This window comes from Pongo abelii, chromosome 11, assembly GCF_028885655.2.
Source record: "Pongo abelii isolate AG06213 chromosome 11, NHGRI_mPonAbe1-v2.0_pri, whole genome shotgun sequence".
Taxonomy (NCBI): domain Eukaryota; kingdom Metazoa; phylum Chordata; class Mammalia; order Primates; family Hominidae; genus Pongo; species Pongo abelii.
Genome location: NC_071996.2, coordinates 79,467,208 through 79,488,828, shown reverse-complemented (window position 1 = coordinate 79,488,828; position 21,621 = coordinate 79,467,208). Strand labels below are relative to the sequence as shown.

The 21,621-nt window shown below is 40.4% G+C and overlaps 1 long non-coding RNA gene across 2 annotated transcripts; it reads left to right on the top strand.

The window, feature by feature from the left end:
- Positions 1-1,157: 1,157 nt before the first annotated feature.
- Positions 1,158-19,752, top strand: LOC134759606 (uncharacterized). Of its 2 annotated transcripts, none has more exons than XR_010136056.1 (5): positions 1,158-1,286; positions 4,183-4,350; positions 6,966-7,065; positions 19,096-19,198; positions 19,455-19,752. It is a non-coding gene; the product is annotated as an uncharacterized LOC134759606 (long non-coding RNA). The 2 variants fall into 2 exon arrangements; XR_010136055.1 differs by having other exon boundaries at positions 1,158-1,310.
- Positions 19,753-21,621: the final 1,869 nt, after the last annotated feature.

Sequence of the window (21,621 nt, the reverse complement as noted above, 5' to 3'; positions counted from 1 at the left end):
AATGGCTCTTGCAGATTGGCTGGGGAAAGGGATTAGGCATCCTCTAATTATGAGATTTTGTCTTCCCTGAGATCTCTTTTGGCATAAGAGTCTCTTCCCAAAAGCCTAGGGTCAAGGAGCCACAGGGGATGGACTCTGCTTTGTATCTTCCTTCCCTGGCTTCAGGGAATCTGCAAGTGTCAGCATTCAAGATCTGCTGCTCCTCCTGGCATGGAGCAGTGTTTGTCCTGGACATAGGGTCCAGATCAGAATATTCCCAGCAGGTAGCAGAGTTGGAGGAGCCTTGAGGATAGGAATGGGCTGTTCAGAGTGTTGTTCTCAGAGAGCTTCCCTGGCAAGCTGATGCCTAGACAGCTTAGCAAGGATCCTGTGGAAATTGCTACTTTCATCTGCTGTGTGACCCTGTGGAAGTTACTTAACCTCTCAGTGTTCAGCTTCCTCATCTGCAAATGGGGATAAGAAAGGCATCTGCTTCACAGGGTGCCAATGAGGCTTTAATGGGTTAAGACCTATTATTTATTTAGGGAAGCCTATGCAAATAATTGCTGAAAAAATAAAATGAAATGCTACCATGACACCTGTTTAATGGAAACACACATTCTAAAACTCCAAATACTACTTCCTAATGAATTTCAGGAATGCAACTTATAAAGAAATTGTTAACTGGATGCAGGGCCTAACAAAATCCAGTCCTTGCTATATTCTAAGGTGGCAGAATTTCACATTTAGATTCATTCTTTAACCTGGTAAATTTCCAAGGTTATAGGTAGGAATCATATCTGGGTTTAGAAAACTACACATTCCTTTTTAGCCAAAGTGGTTCAAAAGTCATCTTTACCCTTCTAAAACTTCCCTTATGAAGTGAAGATGGGCTCTATGTGTTTGTCCTGAGAACCATATTGTCACTGTTAATAAGGTTCTAATTTCCTGCACACTCACTCCACATCACAGTAATTAATTGTCCCTTGACTGGGAAGCTGAATGAAGTCAAGACTTGTCAGAATCTCTCATGGCCGTGTTCCCAGCATCTCCATGTTGGAGTCAGGACAGGTTTGTTGAATAGCTAAGGGAGTGTGGAGGTGAGGCAGGGCAACGACCTGATGGAATAATGCCTGCTGATAGGCGCTAGTGAGGTTGCTTAGGAAATCACCCACCGCAATGGCAGGAGACACCATGAGATGTTTTCTGCTGTAGAAAATTTCTCATTAGAAATAGCCCATTTATATGGGGGACTGGCTAATGTTTTTCTATGAGAATCATTAGCCAGTGTCTCAAAGTGGTGAAGAGTAAGTATATAGCATCTTTCAAAAGTAACTCAGAATTTCCGAGAAGTGACTTTTGTATATAATGCTTCAAAGAAATGGATTTGGCCCAGTGGGGGATAGGGGGAGTGCCTGTGCAGGCGAGATCTGAAGGGGCAGCACATCCGTAGTTAATGTGCATGTGGCCCTGCAGCTGCTTCGACTTACCGGGCCTGGTCTCTCTGTAATTGCGATGAGACATAAAACACAGGTCCTGACTATCTGGGGTCATTAAAGGAGCCCATGCCCCCCTCTTCCTACCCCAGAGGGATACTTCGGGTGCTCTGGTTGAGTTGCAGCTGAATTAACTGCCTCCTGCCTGTCAACATGCCCCTCCTCCCACCCAACTTTCAACCAAACAGGCTTCTGGGGCATCCTATCCTGTGGACACGACCTGTGGAAGGCTAGGCAGGGAGTCAGGAAAGGCCAGAGTCACCATGGTAGGGCTGGGAAGCTCTGGTCCCCAAAGTGGGTTTGTACCCATCCTCTCATAGTACCCTTTAGGATTTTATTAGGAACATTTGTCTTTATAAGAAAACTGAGGCACGATAATCTGTCTGGCTACGGTGATAGAAGGCTGGGTTCTCTTCCTCCATATCAAGGTCACTTATCGGCATCTCCTCCAGTCCCAGAAGGAGGAGTTGAGGCTGACATTGGACCAACAAATTCTTAATTTAAAAGCAGGATGAGAAATATTGTCTGTAGTCCTCTAGAGTTGAGTTTATTTTTTTTAATTTAGTTTAACTTTCTTCATTTTTATATTATTGATAAAACTGGTGGAGCCACTGGGTGTTGGCAAATGTTTGAAATGTCGGAATATGGGAAATGGGTTCAAGAAAAATGTGGTAGCTCATATTTCTGTCTAGCTATCTTTGGTAGATGAATATGTCATAATATGATTGGATATTTATTGCAGGTGATAAAATGGAGAAGAGAAAAAAGGAAAGTGAGTATCTTCTGATTGTTTTTATTCCATGGGTTTTTCAACTCTAAGAAACCGGAGGCTAATAGTTTATAAAGAATTGAAAAAAACCGTACAATGAGTCCAAAGCTTATTTTAACCCTTCTATAGATTTTCATACCTTCTTGAAGCCAACTTGGAGCTTAGAAATATTTATTATTGGTATTTCTAATGAAGAATGTTCTTTATACACACCTGTCACCAACAGTAACCTCATGATTTAGAGGCATTAGCTGCTTTTCCTACAAGCTTAGTGTGGGGTCAAGGTTACCTCTGGTCCAGAATATCTGGCATATGACATATTTGCAGGTAAGCTGTTTAGTATTAAAATGGCTTTGACAGCATATTTACTGTTAGGTTAAAGGACTATAGACCAGTTGTTAATATGAGAAATATAGCCAGGAGATGACTCTAACACAACGCTAACAGGAAGGTAAGGCCTGTAGAAACACTACATAAATAGTGCTCCTCTTGTGTTATGTTAAATTTTAGAATAACCTCGCAGCAACATTTCATCATGGCATTCGCATCTATACACCCTAGTGAAGCCTTAGGGTGCTTCTTCAGGCACAGAATTATGTTCTTGCCTGTGGCTGCCAAAGTAAATAGAAATCAATGGAAGGCAGCAAAAGTGCTGAAGTCATTCCAATAAGGGAAGCGCTTGTTAATTTAAATTTTGCACTTGACATTGGTAAGGACTAATAGCAGAAAATAATGTCCTAGGCTGACTTCTAAAGTCATTTTGGTCATCACTTATCTTGTATTTCTTCGTGACTGCAAAAATAGTGTTATAAATAAGAAGTTATCTAATTGTGATAGATCATTAAAATAAGGGAGAAAAAATAGAAATTTTGTATGTCTGAGTGTGAGTAAGTACTTGGAAAACTTTTGCACGGAAAGGATCTTATCACCTTGTACTTGGATTGAGTGCCCCATGTGAGTGCATGCATGCATATGCATGTATGCATGTGTGTGTATTTCAGAAACTTCAAAAAGCACCTCCTGCTGCTTTCAAAACCAGGCAAATATGTTTGAGGCCTGTTGGTAATTTAAAATAGGAAGATATACACAGAGCTGAAGGTGGCTACACAGGAAATTAGAAAAGGCTTGACTCCACAGAGCAAAATGAATGTGCCATTGTATCACTAAATAATTGGAGGGGTGGGTCTGTGTTGCTGATGCTAAGCAGGTGTCCATAAATCAGAAAAAATGTTTGTAATTAATTGTTATTAGTGTTAATAAGAAAGGGGTTTAAATATGCTAACTTCCTTTTCTCTCAGTTAAATCTTTTAGAGTGTGGGGCTTATCATTACAGTCCTAAGTGGATTGAGAAGCTACAGTGTTCTTGAGGTTTCATTGAATATCATAACCTGTAATCAGTTATTCTGTTGTTTTCCTCAATGAAACTCCTGGTTTTAGCCAAAAGTTAGACCCTCTGTCTGAGCTATAGAGTCCCACATGTTATCGGAACACCCACTTCAAAGCAAAAGTTTTTTAAACAAAGGAAATGCCCAGTTTGTAAATTCTGGGGTGAAAGTTTTAGATGACGTTTTTAGGTCACATCAACCTGTTCTCCTATGTGTCTCTCTGGCCTTGCACCTGACTCAAGGAGGTCAGCTTTGTTGGGTGGGCCCATAACATCTGCTCTATGTCTTCTCCCTTTCAAAGACAGCTGTTGAAGAGTAACAGAATTCTCTAGATTCATTTCTCAGATTTTTGGGAAAGCCTGAGTCAGGCACTTTGCATCCCCCATGCCTTTCAAACCTGATGGTGAGTATTGTTGTTATTTAATCCATGTACATTTCTGTAAAGGAACAATCCCAGAGAGAAAGACAGGCTATGAACTTGTCAGATGCTGGGAAAAGATATTGCAGGAAAGAAATAGCCTAGTGTCTGAATTTTGCTCTGTATTCATTCTAGGACTGTAACCTGGAACAAAGAGAGACAAAGGGAAGGAGGAGTCTGGAGCCATATTAAAGATGAAATTGAGATATGGACTAGGTGGTGGATCGTTTTTATAAGAGGACATAAAAGAGGATGCTAAAGCTAATTGCCACAATCAAAACTCAAAGACGTAGCAAATGCAAGGTGGTATTTATTCTAAACTCAGCAAAGTAGTAGAAAAATAGTTTTGAGAACAGTTTTAAGGAGACTAGGGTAAGAGTGAGAAAACAGTTCATGGCTAGTCTGGACTTAGGACTTTACGGTCGGCCTGGTGAATTGAAGGGAAGCAGCTGATACACTCTGGTTGCATTGTACCCTGGCTTTTGATGCTCTCCCATGTGCTGCAGTCATCAGTAATCTGGAGGAAATGCTATAGAGGCAAAGACACCATTAGATGGGTGCTCAACTAGCAAACAGGATGTGACCACAGAGTAGTTACCCCAAGACCAGGTCAGCATGACCCAAAAGGCAGAAGAGGACAAGGTTTATGAGTGTTGGGCTGAGCTCACTCCTGCTTGCACATTTCAAGAACAATGTTAATGATGGAAGAGAGAGATAGGAGAGGAAACTCATTAAACTTGCCAAATATGAGATGTAGCTGGGTTGGCTCTATGCAAGCATGGCAGAAAAGCATTTAGAAGTCATAATACATTTAAAATAAGAGCTACCAGCATAGTGGTGACATGAAGAAGGCATGTGTTTTGTTAAAAAGTTTTAAATACTTCTATAAAAGATAGTAAGGTACAAGTTGTTTGCTTGATCAGCAATGCTAATTGCCTTTGAAGTGCATGCTTGGGGGTTCCATGGAGAGACGACCCCGTTTCTTCACCCCAACCCAAATTCACTGAGTTTATGTCAGAATGTTCAGAAGCCCCTTTACAAATTCCTCTGATGGCCTTGTTAGACACCGGCCACCTCCCTGAACCTGGGCCAAGATGAGGGTCTACACCTTGGCTCAGTTCTGCTATGAAAGACTTTCCTGCAGTAAAAGTTACCTGTCTGAAACATTAGGAAGAGTGAAAATGCCACATCTCCAATTTCCAGCAATATATTTGTCTGCCATCATTTGGCCTGGAAGCTTAAGCAGGAAGACCACTTGGAGCCAGACTTCAGAGTGATCTGTCTCTAAGGAATAACTTTCATATTGCAGCGTTCGGTTTTGCAATTCTTCCTAAGCTACTCTAATTTCTCGGCATAAATCTGCAGAAAGACTTCACCCGCCACATCAAACCCTTATAAGGATCCATTTCTGCTCTCATTTTAGAATATCTTTTCTAATAGCTAAAGGCAGACAGAGGCAAACCAAGAAATCCAGACTTTGCATCAACGGGTTAAATCATATGTCAAAGGTGCAACCATAACGTATTACAAGCTTCTCATCACATAATACATCACTCAAGAAAAAATATTTGGGGCAGCTTTTCTAATTCATCTTCCTGGTGTTAAAGGAGCACATCTCCGGTGTTCATGTCTTCTGTTTCAATTAAAGCAATCATGTCTGCTCTTTTAGGAAACTATTAAGGTTTATTACCTCTTTGTTTCACTGCTAATATTCAGTTTCTCCTTGTGGTCTCCCCTTCCAAATACATATTTTTTTCTTTCTATCCGGTTTTGCTTCTCACCACAATATACAGTTTTGGCTATTGTTTGATAAAATGGCCACTATAATGATGTAACTTGCTTAACAAATATCAACAAGTGTTTATGGTTTCCTGTGTACTTGATTCATTGAGTGGGTGGAAGTGGGCAAGAGAAAGATGAGGTGGTTCATGTTCCCAGTAGGAAGAGAGAATGTCAATACTCAAAATAGCTAGAAAACAATTCATCATCAGTATTGAGACAGGCATTTCATTACTGTATGGGTAATAATTAAGAAATTTAAAATGAAAACAGTAGCCCTCATAATTAAGAAAGTCTTCCTGGAGAGGAGTGTAACACATTTCTTATAAGTGAAGAAAGGGTAAAGCATTTCAGGCGGAGAGAATGGCCTGAACATATAGGGAAGAAGGAACAGGGATGTGAGTAAAGGAGTAGATGGAGCTCGTCGGATCAAAGGAGAGGGACCCTTCTGGTGAGAGAGTCAGGAGCAGGAGCTACTGATGGTGACTTTGACTGCAGGATGAAGAGGCACAGATTTGACGCAGGGATTTCTGGAGGTTTTCTAACAGAAAAAATTGCAATGAAAGGAAGGGTATGTGGATTTACCCAGCAATGATGTACAGGACTCCCTGGGAGAGGAGACGGCAAGAGAATAAAATCATAGGTATTTGGACCAGATGCCCATTAATGTTCCTTCCAATCTATCCTGAGCAACATAATTACATGATTTTATGCTAAGGGAGGTTGAGCGAGATAAGACAGAGGTAGAGGTAGAGATAGTGACACAGAGACACTCAATTGGAGGAATCTGTAAAGATGTCATAGAAGAAATGACATTTAAATGTGTTTCATGGAGATGGTTAAAAGAGACATTGTAGGCAGCAAGAATAGCATAAACAAAGGAATAGAAGGATAGGAAAGTGGAGGGCCATATGGGGCAAACTGGAAGTTCAGGTGTTTTTGGAGTGGCATGTGAAAGGAATCCAGAAGTAGGCTAGAATGGGGAGTGCAATGGATTAAATATTCGTGTCCCCTCCAAATTCACGTGCTGAAATCTATTTCCCAGTGTGATAGTATTTGGAGGGTAGGACCCTCATGATGGGATTAGCCCTTATAAGAAGAGGCCACAGAGATAGCTTGCTCTCTTTCTATCATGTCAGGATACAATAAGAAGTCAGCAGTCTGCAACCCAGAAGAGGACCCTCACCAGAACCCAGGAATGTTGCCACTCTGAACTTAGATTTTCCAGCCTCTAGAATGGTGAGAAATAAATTTCTGTTGTTCAAGCCACCTAGTTGTTATAGCAGCCCAAGCCAATTAAGACAGGAAGGATACTGGGTGTTAGCACTCAGAGGTGTAAGGAGTCTGAACTCATCTCAACCAGCTTCCACCACCATAATGGAGGCTCTCTTTCTAATATTTATTGTTAAGTATTGTCTAGCCTGTTCTTGAACACTGAGGTTCATAGGAAGCTCACTAGCTCCCAAGAAAATCCATGCCATTGAAGAAGAATTTTAATTCTTAGAAAACTCTTCATACTCCTCTGAAATTTGTCTGCCAATACTCTACTCATTCATTCCCTTTCCATTCCATTTATAAGCAGGAGAGGTATCAGCTTATAAAAATCTGAATGCCAGATACCGGGTGGAGGAGTTTGAGCTTAAATCTGAGAGCAGTAGATCTAGGAATTCTGAGTAAACTTCTCAGCTTAACTGAGGCATTAGAAGTCCCTGAAGTTTTTTTTTGTGTGTAGGAGAACAACAGGATTATTTACATCTTAAGGAAGACCAACATGGCAGCTGTGTAGAAAAGAAAGCCAAGTTAGAAAGAATATTTTGGAGACAAGACAGTGTGGAGGGATAGGTGGAAAAATCTCTAACGTGAATGCTTAGCTGCACTATTAAGCAAATCCTAGTTATTTTTTGGAACTCAGTTTTCCCATTTCAAAAAATGAGACAGGTTCCCTCAAATAATCTTTCCAATTCTACTATCCTGTGGTTCTGAGTTTTCAGAGCTAAAAGGGGCATTTTCAAAGATTGAAGAGTTTGCATTATTGTAGGTAAAAGTAGAGTGGGCCTGAAATGGGAATGGAAAAGGTGTTGAATCCAAAAAATATAGAGAAGACTCAGAAGGCCAAGATGACAGCTTGGCTGTTTAGGCCGAAAGGGAAGCAAGAATTAATCATAACTCAATTCCTGGGTTACGGGGCAAGGATGAGTCTTGGTGCTTTTGACCTTAAAGAGGACTTTTTAAAGCAAAACTAGCTGGGAAAGAGGAAGATTTAACACATGGAATTTGAAAACATTGTAGGGCAATAAAGAAGACGGAAATGTGAATGAAAGGCTGGGGTAAGAGGTGTAGGTGGTTGAGTCATGGCTGCAGAGATTTTGTTGGAAGTCTTGGGACAGATGGTGTTTCTAAGAGATGGAGAGGAATAAAAACCATGGAGGATTTTCAAAGTGTGAGAATGGGAGATGCTATTAGAAGGGAGAGAGAAGGAGCAGTCAGCTGGGTGGTGAGAGAGAGGCTTCACAAAAGGAAAGGAAGCAAACAAGAAAAGAAAGGAGGTATCCAATTTGCAGCAGGGGAGGAGGCGGGAGGTTCAAGAGGATGAGAACAAAAAAGCCATTTCTGGAAGTGGCTAAAAGAGAGTACTTTCAGTGAAGTAATAGGACTGTGAGTTAGTCTGTTTTGTGCTGCTGTAAAGGAATACCTGAGACTGGGCAATTTACAAAGAGAAGAGGTTTATTCGGCTCATAGTTCTGCAGGCTGTACAAGAAGCATGGTACCAGCCTATTCTTCTGATAAGGGCCTCAGGCTGCTTTCACTCATGGCAAAAGGCAAAGTGGAGCCAAAGGGGAGCCGTACGTAGATCACACTGCAAAAGAGGAGGAGGAGGAAGGAGGGAGAAGGGAGGTGGAGAAGGAGGGAGGAGGGAGGTGGAGAAGGAGGGAGGAGGAGGAGGAGGAGGGAGAAAGAGAAGGAAGGGAGGTGCCTCAGGCTCTTTTTAACAATCACTTCTCATGGGAACTAATACAACAAGAACTCGTTATCTTGAGAACTCATGACCTAAACATCTCCCATTAGGTCCCACCTCCACAACTGGGGATCGAATTTCAACATGAGATTTGGAGGGAACAAATATCTAAACTATATCAGGCTGGAAATCAATTAGTAAAGAATTTTTAAAGGCATTCATTCATCCAACAGAAATTCATTAGCCTCTTAGGGGCCTGGTACTGCTCTAGGTACAGAGAATATAGCAGTAAAGAGGACACTTGAAAGGATAAACAAGAAAAATGCCAGGTAGAGATTTACAGTAGAGGGACATGACAGACTGGTGGGCACTGTCAGCAAAGGTACTAGCCAGTGCAGGCCCTAAGATGGCAATAGGTTGATAATATACAAAGAATAGAAGGAAGGGCAGTATATTAGAGTGTACAGGTAGTTCCTGAGAACATTATGAGATTATGTCAAAAAGATTTCAGGGTAAAGAATTTGAACTGCATCTCAAGTGTGTTTGTAGTTATGTTGGGAAGTGATTGATAGTTTTAAGCAAGGGTGTGACATGATCTGATTTACTCGAAAGGGTATCTTGTCTGTTTCCTTGAAAATGACTACAGAGAAATGTAGGTGGAGGCAGGGGCCCATTGGAAAGCATTTCAATAGTCCAGATAGGAGCTGGTAGTGGTCTGCACTAGGGTGGTTGTGGTGGAAATGAAGGGGAGAGGAAAGACTGGAAATGTGTTTCGGAAGAAGTAGAATTGATAGGATTTGCTGATGGCTTGGATGGAGGAAGGAGGAATATATTATATTTAAACTTTAAGCCACATACATTGATTTGATCAAAATTAACAGGACAAAGAGAGATCATCATTTTCAATTCAGTTTCATTTAATCATTATCAGTGGAACTCCTACTATGTGTAAGACATAATTTCAGATTCATTCATTTGATAAACATTTATGGAACACTGACTATGCCCCAGGTACTGTGCTGGGTACTAAAATCTTGAGCAAGATGGACACAGTCCTTCCCTCAGAGGTCTTGAGGTTGAGTGAGACAGAGAAATCATCAAACAGTGAGTGCCTGCATGCACATCATGAGAAGGGCCAAGAGGGAAAAAGACAAAATGGCTTTTAGAATAAAAACAGACAGATCTCACCTAGCTTGTGTTGGCTGGAAGGCTCCCCTGAGAAGGTGACATTTGGGCTGTCTGAAGGATGATGGCAGTGAGAACATCATGTTTAAAAGTGCTGTGGTAGGAAGAAACATTGTCATTCAAGGAACAGAAAGAAGGCCAGTGTGCCAGAAGCCTAGAGAACAAGCAAGAGAGGGATGATGTGACGGAGTGGGCAGTCAGTGCTCAGATCACACAGGGCCATGCCAACCTTTCTATGGGATTTTGGTTTTTATTTTAAGGTCAAGGAGAAGAAGGTGATGTGATTAGGTGTTTAAAATTTTCTCTGGCTACAGAGTTAAGGAGAGATTTGGTCTTCACATTTAGGGTCTCTAGGGGAACAAATAGATTGGGTAAAGTCTGAGTCACATGGGCTGCCAAGGGGAGGAAGTGAAGACCAAAGGAAAACTGGAGATCTGTTAGAAGGCAAGGAGAGGGAATTTCATGCTCAACATGCACCAACACAGATGTCATGGTTGCTTTTCCATGTCAACACATCTAGAAAGACTACATGTTTTTTCTGTAGCTACATAACATTCAACTGTATTGACAGGTTATACTTTAATATTTACCATCTCTCTATGGGTGGGCATTTAAATTGTTCCAATTTTTTTACTATGGCAAACAAAACTTTTTTTGGAACATTCCTTAACATTTATCTTAGCTCTTGAGAGACACATAGAGGTAAAAATGCCAGGTCAGAGTGCATGAGCATTTTAAGTTTTAATAGATGATGACAAATTGCCCTGAAAAACGTGATGCCAATTTTGAGCAGTATTGTACCATAAAACCTAAAGTATAATAATAATAATAATAATATTAATAATAAAAGAAAAAAAAATAAATAAAAAATAAAAGAAATAATGCTGAGCTAATGTGTCAGATCTGGTAAGTCCAGAATCACGGCAGCGAGGAAGGATCCAGTACAGTGATCCAGGGGAGAGGTGTTGAATTCCTGACCTCCCATAATGGACTCTTTTGGAGTTTGCCTCCAAGTGGGAAATCCTCAGATGGGCAGTGATAGTTCTTCGGCCAACAAATCCTCCTGGACAGTAAATTCCTGAACTTCTGCTGCAGAGGCCATAAGGAGAAGAGTAGAAGTCTTCTGAGAAAGTTGTTGTTAGAAGCCAGAATCCCAGGTGTGTTCTTCTTATTTAATTGTCTTAGTCCTGCTCCTCAAGAATCCTAGCAGGATTTGGTAAAGCCAACCCCTCCTTCCTTCCTGAGATATTCTCCTTGTCTGATCACCATAATGTGCTCTACTCTTTTCTTTTTTTCTCCCCAGGCAATTGTGTGAGCTTCTTATCCCTTGTCACCTTGTTACCTCAAACGTCAATACTCCTCAGGCTTTTGGTTCTGGTCCTTCTTGGCCATCTCCAAACTCTCTCCTTTGGCGATCACATTCCTTCCCATGTTCAGTGTCTTTTACATGCTAACAAGTCCCACATTTTTATCTCCAGCCCAAACTTCTGAATTTTATAATTATATTCCTGAAAATTGAACTTGTCTAAATACCACACTTCATTTTCACTTCCCATTTGTGCCCTTTCTCTCCCAATATCTCCTGTATTGGTAAAAGCCAATTCCATCCATTCAGTTATTCACACGAAGAAACTAGGAGTTATCTTATTTCACCCCTTTCCTCATCCTCTCAATACAGTCTGCCAACAAGCCCAGTCAAACCCAATTTCAAAATATATTTGAATCCATCCATTTTTCTCCCTCTTCACTTCTCCACCCCAGTCCAAGCCACCATCTCTTCTTATTTAAATATCTACCTTTCCATCCATTCTGCACACAGCAGATAGATTTTTATAAAATGCATATAGGATCATGTTACTCTCTTGCTTAAAACTGTCCAAAGCTTTCTGTTGCTTTCAGGATAAAAATGCAAATGAATTACCTTGGCTTATAAGGCCCCGCATGACCCATCTAGGGCCCATCTCCAGCACTATCCCTGACTTCCTGCACCCCCAGTCAGCTTACCAGGGCCCTGGCTTGCTGCTTCGCTTTCAGCTTCCTGAATATGTTGAGCTTCTGCCATTCAGGGCCTTCTCACTTACCATTTGCTTTGCCAGGAACTTTCTTCTCCTTGATCTTTGCCTCCCTCATGTCTTATTTATTTATTTTTAGTTTTTAGTTTTTAGTTTTTGAGATGGAGTCTCACTCTGTCACCCAGGCTGGAGTGCAGTGGTGCGATCTTGGCTCACTGCAACCTCTACCTCCTGGGGTTCAAGTGATTCTCCCGTTTCAGCCTCCCAGGTAGCTGGGACTACAGGCACATGCCACCATGCCCGGCTTTTTTATTTTTAGTAGAGACGGGGTTTCATCAGTTGGCCAGGCTGGCCTCAAACCCCTGACCTCAGGTGATCCACCCGCCTTGGCCTCCCAAAGTGCTGGGATTATACGCATGAGGCACCGTGCCTGGCCTCCCATATGTCTTAATAGAAGCGTTGGTCCTCAGATGAGCCTTCCCTGACCACCCATAACATAGGTTCTCCGTATTTGGCTTCTGTCTCAGTGCTTTGCCTGCTTCCTTCATACAAATTATTGCAACTTGTCATTTTTTTTTTTACTTGTTTTCTTTTCAGCTCTAGAAGGGAAACTCCATGAACGATGGCACCATGAATGTCTTGTTCAGTATGGATTCCTCAGCATTAATAGGGATCAGTAAATATTTGTTGAATGAATAAATAAGAGTCCTATTAATTGACCTTATTGTGTCCAACAAAAGTTACATTTCCCCACTGTAGTGAATTGTTGGCAGCATCACTCTTTGCTGTATACCATTTAGAAAATATAACATTAGTTGATTTTCTACTTTTACCCCTCCTTTTATGTCTCCAAAGAGACAGCATCTCCTTTACCCATCTTGGCTATGAAATCTACTATCTTTTGGACTTTGTCAAATTGGAGACTGAAAAACTCGAGCAGGTCTTTTTCTCTGCACAATGTATCAAACCACATTTCATATGCTATGCAGCACTCCTAATTAATTTTCACCAAGTGTATTTTCTTTGGGTCTAGACCTCTTCATACTTTACCATCAAAATGTATTTAGTCAGCCTTATGAAGATGGGCAAAGATCTTTGAAGCCTTGGAGTAAAGAACGTAGTGTTTGCTTTCATGGAGTGGTCCTCATACTGAGATAGGGTAGAAGTAGTTTCCTTGATCAGCCTCGGGGAAATGGGACAGGTCTGTTTCTAGAGCTCTGTGTGTTTTTTTCCTTTGCAGCAAAAATACTCGTCTCTCATTTGAGAGCTGATCAGTACATTCACTGCAGCCATTCCTCCCAGGTTTTCAAGATTGATCAAGCAGTACATGTCTGATGAATTAACCATGACCAGTCAGCTATTTGCTCTTTGGGGCATTTAAATCTACAAAATTTAGTAGTTAGCAGGACACAAATAACAAGAGTCCTGAGATTTGTGGTTTGTCCATCTCCCACTTCTGGGGCTTCTTATTCTTAATCTGTAAAGCAAGGATTTGAATATTCACCCTCACCTAACTCCTGGATTCATGAGTTTTCAGCCTCCACTTCTCCCTGTCCACGCTGATATGGAGAAGGCTGAAGAAAGAAGAAGGGAAGGAAAAGAGCAAATCCTTTGTTGATCTGAGAAGTCATCGTCAAAGTCCTGTACTTGTAGAAGAACTGCATACAACTTTTCCAAATAAAGTAAATCTAGCTTTTACATTTTATTTATTAGCACAACACAGATTCCCATCTCAGTTTCAACAGTCTGCCAAATGTCATTTTTTTCCCTAAGATCAAAGTTCATCATTGCTTGAACATTGGAGGGCTCTAAAGGGCTTGATTTTATTGTACTTAAAAATTTTTAAGCAAATCTGTGCCAACAACGTGTTGACATATTAAAAAGCTATAGTTATTAAAACAGTGTGGTATTGGAGTAGGATCAGATATGTAGATTAATCAAACAGCAGAGAGAGCTTGTAAACAGAGCCAGGTATATATGAAAAATTTAGCTCGTGTCAGAGACAACATTGCAAACCAATGAAGAAAGGGTAGAGAATGGCTGTATACCAGAGAAAAAATAAAATGAGATTTCTATCTTATATTATATACAAACATAGACTCCAGATAGATTAAAAGTCCAAAATGTAAATAATATAATTCTATACCTGTGAGAAAAAAATACATAAGTATCCTTGGGGTAGGGAAAGCTTTCTTTAACAAGATACAAAATACACATACCGTGGAGGAAAAGGTACCGAAATCTGACAATAGCAAAATTTCACCCCTTTTATGGCAAACGAAACCAAACAAATCCTCGACCCCATTACAAACAAGGTTAAGACAACTGAGTAAGACATATGATGCTTTTTTGCTTTAATAAATAAATGGTGAGAAAACAAAAGGGATGAGTGTTGTTAGGGACAAAAAGAGACTTAAGAGGCACAGTGACCAAATAAAACAGAGGGACATCCATTGGATTCTAATTCAGAGAAACCCAATGTGAAAGAATGTTTGTGGGTCAGCTGGGAAAATTTGAATACTGACTGGTTATTAAGAAATTGTAAGAAATAGTTAACGTTTAAGGCATAATAATGATATTGTGGTAATTTTTAAAGATTTGTGTTTTTTAGAGGAACTACTGAAGTATTTGTGATTACAATTTTACAGTGCCTGGCATTTGCTTTAATCCAGCAGGTTTGTGGGGAAAGGAATGAGAGTGGGTGTACAGATGAAAGGAGATTTGCCATATATTATTAATTACTAAAGCTGAGGGAGGGTATAAGTGAGTTCACTATATTATTTTAGTTTATTTTACTCATGTTTGACATTTTCCATAATGATTTCTGTAAAATACAAGTCGTGGATTTAGAAATATGCCTGACCTATTATAAACACAAAATAAATGTTATCTGTTATTATTATATTAATCTTTTTAAAAGACAAGTGACACATACATTGCTGATGGGAGTATAAATTGGTACAGACTCTACAGAGGACAATGTGGCAAAATCTATTTTTTTAAAAAGGCACTTAGTCTTTAGTTCTCTTTATGAATTTATCCTTCAGATATTTGTACATGTATGAAATAATATGAATTGTCACTGAATCACAATTGTTTTTATTTAAAAATTTTTATTTTTAATTTTTGGGGTACATGGTAGGTTTATATATTTATAGGGTAGATGAGATGTTTTAATACATGCATACAATGCATTATAATCACATCATGGAGAATGGGGTGTCTGTCCCCTCAAGCATTCGTCCTTTGTGTTACAAACAATCCAATTATACTGTTTAAGTTATTTTTAAATGCACAATTAAATTGTTATTGACTATCATCACCCTGTTGTGCTATCAAATAGTAGAACTTTTTCATGCTTCCTATTTTTTTTGTACCCACTAACTGTCCCTACCTCCCCTCCCATCCCCCCCACTACCCTTCCCAGCCTCTGGTAAGAAGCAAATTTTTAATAACACAAAATTGGAAGTGTCAATCAGTAGGAATCTAGTTGAATAAATTCTGGTCCATAAATAGAAAAAGAAGACTTTGTAGCCGTTAAAATAAAAAGAAAGAAAAAGAAATAGCTCCATATAAGCTGAATGGAGCTTACAGAATGATGTCTAAAATATTTTTAAGTGAAAAAAGCAATATGCAGACTGAATCTTTTAAATTTATTTAAAAAACTATAGAGGAACATGTAGACTATTTTTTGTATATGTATAGAACTCTTTGGAAGGGTGTACCACAGCACTGGTTTTTGTCTAAGAAGGGAAACCGAATGGGGGAAGAGGAGTAGATGTGAAAGGGGAACTTTTCACTGTGCACTTTTGTAACTCTTTAAGTTCGTATCATATGCATATATTACCAATTCAAAAAAAAGAAAAGAAGACATTTTCAGTGTATATAATATGCAAAAGGTTACTACCCAGGATACAGGTAGAACCTTTATAAACTGGTAATAAAAATACAAATAATCTAACAGAAAAATACACAAAGGATATGATGAAAGAAAATTGTTATGCCAATAAACCTGCAAAAGGTAGTTACACTTATTAATAGGCATGGAAATGAGAAATAAAACCAATACTTAGGCATTATTGTTTAACCATCAAATTGGAAATGAATTTAGTGTCCAAGAACATCAAGCTTTGGCCAGCATGTGGGGGAAATGGTTCCATCATCTTATGTTGGCACATAACAGTCACTAGGGAGTCTTTTGGCAGCACTTAAGCAAACTAGAAATATATCCTAGCCCCATGGATTCCACTACTGTGTATATTTTCTACATAAATACTTAGATGTTTATACAAACAGACAAGTATAACAATGTTTATTGCACCATTGTAGAAAATATTAAGAAACTGGAAAGAAACTAAACATTCATCAATAGTGGATTGGAAATGTGATATATACACAAGGAAGGGGAAGAACTAGATCTACATAGCTCAATATGGATAGATCACCAAAAACCCAATGTTAAGGAGAAACAAAAAGCAAGTTGCAGTAACTATCAAGAATGATGCCACTTATGTAAATAATGAAACACTGCACATACAGAAAGCAATGCTATTTATTGTGGCATACCTGATTGTATACAATGTCTATATTTTAATGGATTGGAAGGACCCACATCTGCTCATGAAAGTGGCTTCTCTTGGATATAGGAGAGTAGGCTGGTTAGAGGGGATTAGGTTTGGAATCTGAAACATATTATTTCTTAAAAAAAAAAAAACTGGAGGAAAATATGACCAGATGTTAACAGTTGTTAACTCCAGGAAGTATGAATGTGAGAGTTTAACTTTTCTGTATCTTTTAAATTTTTCAAGAAAAGGAGGAGGGAATGGGAGAAAATTTTTTTCAGAGGAAAAGAATAAGATAGGTTTCTCTTTGAACCCTGGAGGACAAAAGCAATATGCAGCCCCCTTATGACAGGAAGAAATCCTGAGGTCAGGCTTTGCTTCCTCTGGAGGAAACTTTTGCTGATGACAGCCTGTTTCCCTCTTGTCTCCTTTCCCTGGCCTTCCCCATAGAAAGCAAAAGCACTCTTAGGAAGGCAGCATTTTCTTTTTTTCTTTTCTGGATTTTACAACTTTATTTTTTTAATTTTTAATTTTTAACTTTTATTTTAGGTTTGGGGGTACATGTGCAGGTTTGTTTTATAGGGAAACTCGTGTCATAGGGGTTGGTTGTACAGATTATTTCATCACCCAGATACTAAGCCCAGTACCCAATAGTTATTTTTTCTGCTCCTCTCCCTCCTCCCACTCTCCACCCTCAAGTAGACCCCAGTGTCTGTTGTTTCCTTCTTGTGTTCATAAGTTCTCATCATTTAGCTCTCACTTATAAGTGAGAAGATGTAGTATTTGGTTTTCTGTTCCTGCATTAGTTTGCTAAGGATGATAGCCTCTAGCTCCATCCATGTTCCCACAAAAGACATGATCTTGTTCTTTTCTATGGCTGCACAGTATTCCATGGTATGTACGTACCACATTTCCTTAATCCAATCTGTCATTTATGGGCATTTAGGTTGATTCCTTGTCTTTGCCAGGTAGCCATTTTCAATACTAGGGAGATTAGGACCCTATCTGCCCATATGGGATTGCATTTGAGAACAAAGCATTTCCATGACCATGATTTGTAGGTTTTAAATTCTGTAGTCTCTGTATATATGTTATTACTCCTGGAAAACCTTCTGTGTGATGGTGAATAAATAATAAAAGTGCATTAAGATGTGGAACTTAAATTCCAAAGATTAACTGCATTTTAAAAGAGAAGTTCTGAGGGAGTGAGCAGTCCTCCCAAGTTTTTCCAAAAGAAAACACTGATCAAGATTTTTCAGAAAAAACATGTTCAGAAATTCTTCAGAAACAAAAATTTTTGGACAATGTGGTAACTTCATCAGTAAACATATTTGGTAGTAAAAGGCCTACTTCCATGGGCCCCTTCTACTGTATCTGTGAAAAAGGCTGCTTTTGAGCAGTAAGTAAATGTCCCCCCCAAAATGTGCAATGCGTGGTAGGTGGGCCATGGGAACAACTTGGGTGTTAGGGTAGAATGGCCACTGTCTGGGCCTGTCACTAACACCGCACTTGAACGCAGGTGTGGACAACAAGAGCACAGAGCAGGCCAGTGGGCACCAAATAGTACCTCTTTTACATTTTGCTACAATATCAGCAGCTTATGGCACTGGCTTAAGGCTGCTGCCAAACTCCACTGTCATTCCCTCACTGACAGTGATAGAATGGTACATCTGTTCAGTATTCAGAAATGAGACAGGCTTGTTTTGACACCACTGTTTCTGCAAAAGGGAAAGGAACCAGATTGGAGAGTGTAGTCATCAATTGGCAGAATCAGTTAAGAATAACAACAGCACAGTGTGCGTCATTTGGGAGAGGTAAGTGTGGCATGAGGTGCTGGAATTCATTGGAAAATGCTAGCCCAGCTCTTCCTCCCTTAGTTTGGACAACATTTGGTCTCATTTCCATGGCTTCTGCATACCCAGTTGAAGGGAAGCTCGTCCCTGCCTCCCAATCACTTAACCTCTTATGATGCCTGATAGTAAAATGTAGTATGTTAGCAACTATAGGGATTCCTACTTGGAGAGATAAGTCTTTGATTCTTATTTAAGCTTTGATTTATTGTCTTTGGTTGTTTTGGGTAGAGGGATGGCTGATCTTTAACAAGAAAATAAACTTAAAGATGGAAATTCTTGTAAGCCATAAATACCACTAACTTGCCTGTTCCAGGGAAGTTCAAATAAAGACACTGGGACTTAGCAGCAGCTGAAATGTTTTCCTTTTTTTCCCATTGGCCCAAAAAAAGATATGCCTTGCCATTGGTGGTTTGGCGCCAGGGCCTGATCTGCGCCTGGATACACAAGCCATTCAGAGTTCCTATTGCATAGAAAGGAGATAGAGGATGACGAATTGGTCTATACCAGTTGACCTCCAAAGTGAAGGGATAACTTTACCCAGCAATCTCTGGAGGTTTCTTTATCTGTTTTATTTAGTGTAAACACTGTTTTTCTCCAGTACTCCCTATTTCTCCCAGCAAGCTCCAAGGATTAATTCTGGGTCACTAGCTAAGTTCACCACCTCTGCTCTGCTACCAAATTTCTTCTATCTTTTTCCTTAGCCTTATGCAAATCCTGGAAGATATCAATTCTGAGGGCTGGGGTGTATCTTGATCACCTTTGGAATCTACCACTGCATGGAGCACAGCACTTACCACATAGTAGGTAAGCAATAAATGCTTGCTTGTCAATTGATTTATTCAGTAGACTCAGTGCTGTGTGCACATTAAACACCTGGGGAGCTTTAAATAAGAAACGAGCAAACCAACAAATGCTGCATCAGCCTAGACCAACACAATCCTGATCTCTGGATGTGGGATCCCCACACTGGTAAGTTTGTAAAGCACCACAGGTGATACTAGTGCATGGGGAAGATTGAGAACTACTGGATTCATTAACCTGTTGCTTTACTTGGCTACAGTTCTGTTTGTTTCCAAGTTTGAAAGAAACATAATTGAATCATTTTGAGGAATTCCAATCCCTGACAAGATGCCAGTGCTATTTTACAGCAAGAGTAGACGAGGAAGGCTATACTATGTGGTCCTGGGCAAGTTATTTAAATTCTCTGTGCCTCAGTTTTCTCAACCGTAAGATGGGAAGAATAATAGTAACTACCTCTGGAGGCTGTTGTAAAAGTTAAATGATCTGATCTATGTAAAGCTCTTAGAACAGTACCTGGTATATAAGTGTGTGATAAATAAAATCCAATATGAAGAAGAGGATGATCTATTTGTTGTCATTATTGTTGTTCTCTGCTTCAGTTAATGACTCTAGCTTCCCCCCAGAGTAAGCTCCCAGGAGACTTTTGACCCCAGCCTCTCCTTTGTCCCTTCCATTTTATCCCTGGTCAAGTCTTGCTCCTCTGACCCTGCACTATCTGGAATCTGCCCCTTCCTTTTCATGCCCCTGGCCCTAATTTTAATCCTCACTCTCATTATCTCTCTCCTGGGTTATGGCTGCCGCACTGGTCTCCTTGCCAACCGTCTGTTTTGCCTGTCAACCACCCCTAGATGGCTCCCAAATTGCCCTAAAGTCAAGCTCTAAGCTTGGAGCTGCCAAGCTCAAAGCTCAACTTATATCCTTATTGCTGTGAAAATTCAAACCCAAATTGTGTGATTTGGATAGTTTAGTTACTTTCTCTAAGCCTCTGTTTCTTCATCTTCTTTTTTTGTTTCCTTTTTTGAGACGGAGTCTCACTCTGACACCCAGGCTGGAGTGCAGTGGCACTATCTCGGCTCACTGCAACCTCCACCTCCCAGGTTCAAGTGATTCTCCTGCCTCAGTCTCCTGAGTAGCTGGGATCACAGGTGCACACAAACATGCCCAGCTAATTTGTGTATTTTTAGTAGAGACAGGGTTTCTCCATGTTGGCCAGGCTGGTTCCGAACTCCTAGCCTCAAATGATCTGCCTGCCTCAGCCTCCCAAAGTGCTGGGATTACAGGCATGAGCCACAGCACCCTGCCAGCTTCTTGATCTTTAAATGGGGATCATCTAATAACACTTTCTCCTCAATAGGGTTATGGGAATAGAATAAGGGAATTCTTGTAAATACGGCATCTAGAAATCTTCATGGCACACCATAGGGGATCAATACAAGTTGTTGTTGTTATTATTTGAAACTTGACTGCCAGCAACTCCTCTCCAGCCATCCTGAGCACTGGCCACATGGAAGTCCTTGCTGTTTCCAGACCCCCTGTGCCTTTCTGGATTTGGGTCTCTGCTCACATCGTCTTTACTTTTGGGATGCCTGCCACTCCTCTCCAGGTGTCTGAATCTTAACAGTCTTAAAGGGCCAACCCTCAAATGCCAATTTCTTCTAGAAGACTTCCCTGGAAGTCAATTACTCCTTTGACTTCCCATAAATTCACTTATTTTAAGGCAGGGGCTCTCCAACTTTAGCATTCATCAGATTCACCTGGAGGGCTTGTTAAACCAATGACTCCGTAGCTGATCCTGGAGATCCTAATTCAGTAAGTCCAGGGTAGGACCCCAAAATTTGCATTACTAATGTGTTCCCAGGTGATACTGATCTGCTGGTCCATACTTAAGTAGCTCCATTTTATGCCCACTCACTGAACATCTTCCAACTTCTATGGCTACTCGAATACAAATCTCTTCTCTGAGAAGACTGTAAGTTCTTCCCTAGAAGGGCTACAATCTACCTTCCCTTATATCTGGTGAAAGGAGGTGGGCCTTGGTCTGGGCCTTGAAGGCTGGGTGGGATTTGAATCCACTAACAGCAGGCAAGAGCCTGCACATGAGGAGCCCAGGAATGGGAACAGGAACAGAGAGCTGCACGGTTGTGGGAGGGTGACTGGTTAGGATATTAAGGTGCAATGGGAAATGGGGCTAGAAAGCTGTGTGCCGCATATCCAATATGATATGGGGGTTTTGAGAAGGGGGGTGTGGAACCTTGAAAAGCGGGCAGAGGAGTGCACATTTGATCCCCTAACCTGCAAAGCACAAGGGCTGAACTGCAAGGTCTCATCGTGGTGGTTCCTTCCATAAGCTGCTGTGGAGTTTGGCTCTCTTTGCATTTTCAGCAAGGCACACTTTCTAGACGTGCAGGACATGTTTCTATTCTACC